Raw genomic sequence first — 6024 nt, 5'->3', positions numbered from 1 at the left:
ATTCAAAAAAATGTATTTATTTATTTATTTTTGAATTGAGAAAGCTTCCTGGAGAGGTGGCGAAACGTCTTCAAATCTTGGAAACCAAGTCCAGTGGATTTTTTGAACTTTTACGGAATTACATTAACACTTGTTTTGGTAAGTTAGCTGAAAAAGTTGAACTCCTTACAAAGTGACACACCCTCACCAGCCACTTAACTGAATCGTACTATAACTGATTATTGGGTTAAGATCTGGTGAATATGGAGGCATTGGACAGATTGATTGTTTCGAAATGTTGGGCTGCAGATGTTTGGGTCTTTATGGTGTGTTGGGTGAATTTAAACCTGGTCAGCAACAACAGTCAGGCAGGCTGTGGTGTTTGAATGAGCTTCTTTTGTTCTGAGAGGACCAAAGAAATGATTTCCCACAATACTATACCGCTTCCACCGGCCTGATTTTATTAAAAAGTGGAGCAATGCTTTATGTTGTTTCTGGGTCTTTCCATGAAAACTGTTCAGTTTGGGTCAATAACATTCAAAGAGGAATAGGAGGCATAATAAAACTGTAATACTTTAAGTGTCTGAAGCCATTGACTCAAGTTGCAGGCATGAGATAAAATAAAATGAAATAATAAATATACATTTTGCACATTTAAAACTTTTTGTGTTAAACTGCAATCATTTTCTCATGTCCGCTTTGACCATTTTTCTCAGTCAGGCTGTAAATTTTAGCAAAGAAAGTATGATCCCTTGCATATTAGACTTATTTATTAATGCTGTACATAAAAAAAAACACTTAACTATTGGTATTTTTGAACAAAAATACACTTTGTGAAGTGAATAACATTTTGTCTGTCTTACTTTTATATAAATTACTGTTGAAGTTGTTAACCTTTGTCCTGTGACAGGGTGGAAAAAGAAACTATGATCTCTGATTATAATGTGCACTGGAAAAACGATCTAGAAATAAGTAAAAAAGTCTTAAGTTAAGTGTATTTACCCTTAATTTGTGGGGATAAATTAGATATTTTGCCAATGGAATGAGTATTTTTACTCTTAAATTAAGATCATTAGAGAATATGCACTTGAAATGAGACAATGTAATTGTGGTCACCTTTTAAGTGTAAATTGTGTTGTTCCATTAGCAAAACGTCTTTTACCTCCTCATTCCAAGAACAAAAGCAGTTATTTTAAGAAAAAATTACTTATTTTTTCCAGTGTCCTAAAATACTTTTGAAAAATGGTGTCTGAACTTAAAAAAATAGATTTTATACGTGTTACATGCTCTATAGTTATGATCAAAAAACCTCTAAATTCAAATTCATAGGTCCAATCTTAACACTTTCCATGGAATGACCCTTACATCAAATTCTGACCTTACCATCTAAAGAAACAGATTCTTTAGTTTTTCGTCTTTCGATTCAATTATACTTTATTAATCCCTGAAGGGAAATTTGGTTTAGCCCGTTCATCCCCTCATACATTGGGAGGACGCAGTGTCCAAAGCCTTTCTGCCCTTAAAGCAAAAGTCTGGTCAGCAAGGAATAATCAATGGATCATTATTTATACCTAAAACTAATGCGTTCGCTGTGATTTAATGAAGTTAATGTTAATCAGTAAAAAAAAATATCAGCAAAAAAAATTTGTTCTGTGTCCCCTTTTAAAACAACAGCCCCACCTTGGCCCCCCTGGTAAACTTTGTCTAGAACCGCCACTGATTGTAAGGCACCCTGATATATAGTTTGCCATTATGGATGACTAGGATGAAATTGGGACTAAAACCTTCAGAAAAACACAAAAAAGCGAACAAATGTAGCCAATGGCTGAAGAACTCAATTATAAACCTCCAAAATATAGCGAGTACATTAGCTTGTGTCAGAGTCGGAGTGTGTTTAACCACATAAAGGCCAGCTGCAGCTCGGTAGGTCAGGAAGTTTCTATGCTAAATGAGCTGGCAGAAGGAAGCATCATGCTCCCTTATCCTAGCTCCTTCCTCACTGCCATCACCATACAATTCAATTCAATTCAATTCAGTTTATTTATATAGCGCCAAATTCACAACACATGTCATCTCAAGGCACTTTACAGTTCAACCAGATCATACAGTCAAATTGATACAAAGTTTTCTATCTAAGGAAAACCAGTTGATTGCATTGACTCATTGACTCAAATACAATCCCCCACACTAAGCATGCTTGTAGCGACAGTGGAGAGGAAAAACTCCCTTTTAACAGGAAGAAACCTCCAGCAGAACCAGGCTCAGTGTGAGCGGCCATCTGCCGAGGCCGACTGGGGTTCAAGGAGACAGAAGCAGAGATACAAAAAGCAGCTGTAAAAGGCGGCCCCGTCCAGGAAACACACAGCCAGGCAGACGAGCTCCAAGGCAGCTCCCATGCCAGAGGACGAAGAGAGCACATCCACTCAGTCACGGTCAGAGAAACAGGACCACACTGGAAAACAGGCCGATCTCCAACATCTATTAACAAGGGTGTTGATAGAAGCAGCACAGCTGATGTTTTTTTCCAGGATGACGTCACAGCCAAACAGGAACAGACGAGGCAAAGCTACTCTGAGGAAAAGCAGAGAGAGCAGAAGGTTAGAGATTGAACTAACAGATTCTGCAGAATAGGAGAACAGAGAGAGAATGAAGCAGAATGATGAAATGGGGGTCCCTATGTCCTCCAAAAGTCTAAGCCTATAGCAGCATAACTATAGAGATAGCTCAGGATAACCTGAGCCACCCTAACTATAAGCTTTATCAAAAATGAAAGTTTTAAGCCTAGCCTTAAAAGTAGACAGGGTGTCTGCCTCACGGACTAAAACTGGTAGTTGGTTCCACAGGAGAGGAGCCTGATAACTAAAAGATCTGCCTCCCATTCTACTTTTAGAAATTCTAGGAACGATTAGTAAACCTGCAGATTGAGAGCGAAGTGCTCTGTTAGGAACATAAGGAACAATCAGATCTCTGATATAAGATGGAGCTTGGCCATTTAAGGCTTTATATGTGAGAAGGAGGATTTTAAATTCTATTCTTGATTTAACAGGAAGCCAATGAAGAGAAGCCAGGATAGGAGAGATATGATCTCTCTTTTTCATTTTCATTAGAACTCTGGCTGCAGCATTTTGGATCAGCTGAAGGCTTTTAACTACAGTTTGTGGACTTCCTGATAGTAAAGAATTACAATAGTCCAGCCTTGAAGTAACAAATGCATGGACTAGTTTCTCAGCATCACCCCTGGACAGGATATTTCTAATTTTTGCAATGTTCCTCAGATGAAAGAAGGAAATTCTAGAAACCTCTTTGATATGGGATTTAAATGACAGGTCCTGATCAAAAATAACACCAAGATTTTTTACTTTATTATCTGAAATCAGTTTAATCCCATCCAAATGAAGTGACTGGCTAATCAGTTTCTTTTTCAGAGACTCTGGTCCAAAGACTATAACTTCTGTTTTGTCTGCATTCAGAAGCAGAAAGTTAAGAGTCATCCAGGTTTTTATGTCTTCAAGACATGCCTGTAATCTATGTAATGGGTTAGCTTCATCTGGATTTATAGACAGATATAGCTGGGTATCATCAGCATAACAGTGGAAATTAATCCCATGCTGTCTAATAATTCTACCAATTGGGAGCATGTATAAAGTAAAGAGAATTGGTCCTAGCACTGATCCCTGTGGTACTCCACAGGTAACCTTTGAGCGTGTTGAAGATCTATCATTAACATGAACAAACTGAATTCGATCAGATAGATAAGATTTAAACCAGTCTAGTGCTGTTCCTTTAATTCCAACAAAATATTCAAGTCTTTCTAAAAGAATATTATGGTCAACTGTATCAAATGCAGCACTAAGATCCAACAGGACGAGCACAGATACAAGTCCATTATCTGAGGCCATGAGAATATCATTAGTGACTTTCACCAGAGCTGTTTCAGTGCTATGATGAGCTCTAAAGCCAGACTGAAACTCTTCAAAAAGTTCATTATGGTGGAAGTGATCGCAAACTTGTTTGGCAACTACTTTCTCAAGAATTTTGGATAAGAAAGGAAGATTGGATATAGGTCTATAATTGACCAAGTCATCTGGGTCAAGAGACGGTTTCTTAAGCAGAGGTTTAATTACAGCAATCTTAAAAGCTTTAGGTACATATCCCTGTAACAGAGATAGATTAATCACATCTAAAATGGAGGAGGAGATCAAAGGGAATACCTCCTTAAATAACCTGGTTGGAACTGGATCTAACATACAAGTTGAAGGCTTAGATGAAGACAATAATTTTGCTAATTCAGAGAGTTCAACTGGATCAAAGCAGTCTAAACCCGGTTCAGATTCCATGACTACCTCAGGTACAATCGCGGATAGAGGAGTGCTTATGATCTTATTTTTAATAAGATCAATCTTATTTATAAAGAATGCCATAAAATCATTGCTGCTAAGAGCAGGTGGAATGGACGGTTCAACAGAGCTATGGCTCTGGGTGAGTTTGGCAACTGTATTAAAAAGAAATCTTGGATTATTCTTATTCTCCTCTATTAATGAGGAGAAGTATGCTGCTCTTGCTTTACAAAGGGTCCTCTTATACAGCAGTAAACCATTTTTCCAGACTAGGAAGGACTCTCGCAGGCCTGTGGAGCGATATTTTCTCTCCAGTTTCCTAGCATTTTGCTTCAAAGTACGCAGCTCTGCATTAAACCAAGGAGCAAGCTTTCTATTTTTAACGGTTTTCATTTTCAAAGGAGCTGCGTTGTCTAAGGCAATACGCAGAGAACTAGCAACCCCATCAACAAAATCATCAACCTGTGAAGGGGAATAAGCTAAGCTTTTGCACTCTGCAGCACTGCTCAGTGACACAGAGCAGAGAGAAAGTGAAGCAGATTCTTTAAAATTTATAACTGCACTATCTGATAAAGATCTACTAAAATTGAACCTTCTTTTGGGGGAGGAGAACTCTGTTAAAGTAATCCTGAAGGTTATTAGAAAGTGGTCAGAGAGGACAGGGTTGTGAGGAAATACTGTTATTTCTTCACATTCTATGCCATATGTCAGCACAAGATCCAAAGTATGAAGATGAGAATGCGTGGGACTATTCACATTTTGAACAAAGCCAATAGTGTCTAAGATAGCATTAAAGGCTGCTCTTAAGCTATCGCCTTCAATGTCAGCATGGATGTTAAAATCTCCCACTATGATGACCCTGTCAGTATTTAATACCAAATCAGAAAGGAACTCTGAAAACTCATCTAAAAATTCAGAGTAAGGACCTGGTGGACGATACAAAGTTACAAAAAGAAGAGGTTTTCTTGCCTTGAAATTTGGATCAGGGAAATTAAGGGTTAAATGTTCAAAAGAGTTGTAGGTATTAATTGTTTTGGGAGTAATCAGTAAGTCAGACTGGAAGATTGTTGCTACTCCTCCTCCTCGCCCAGAACTTCTGGGGATGTGAAAATTTAAATAGCTTGAAGGAGTTGCCTCATTTATGCTCACATAATCCTCTTGCTGCAGCCAGGTTTCTGTAAGGCAAAACAAGTCAATGTGATTATCACAAATCAAGTCATTAACTAGTAGACTTTTAGAGGAAAGCGATCTTATGTTAAACAGACCGCATTTAATTGTTTTAACTTTTTCCCCAATTGGAGTTATTTTGATTTTAATTAGATTATCATGATTTACTCCTTTGGGAATCTTTGCTAATTTATTAGATTTTGGTCGTGGGCAAGACACTGTCTGGATGGAGTAAAGAGTGGGTAACAGTAGAGAAGCTGCAGAGATGTGTGTTAAACTACAACTCTGCTTCCTGGTCTGCACCCTGGGTGGTCAGGGTTTTGGAGGACTAATAAATGTGGCCAGATTCCTAGAAAGAAGAGCTGCACCATCCAAAGTGGGATGGATGCCGTCTCTCCGAATCAGACCAGGCTTTCCCCAAAAGGATACAGAGAGCTCTAATGGAGACAACTGGCTTCCACCATCGCTGAAGTTTCCAAACCAATTTTTAGGCATTCAGAACAAGGTTCACTCTAGATTTTCTTTGTGGTTTGGTTTAGGG

Source organism: Cyprinodon tularosa, unplaced genomic scaffold, assembly GCF_016077235.1.
Source record: "Cyprinodon tularosa strain WSP-4 unplaced genomic scaffold, ASM1607723v1 ctg574, whole genome shotgun sequence".
NCBI classification, from domain to species: domain Eukaryota; kingdom Metazoa; phylum Chordata; class Actinopteri; order Cyprinodontiformes; family Cyprinodontidae; genus Cyprinodon; species Cyprinodon tularosa.
The sequence above is the reverse complement of the archived record's forward strand: the minus strand, read 5'-3'. Positions refer to the sequence as shown.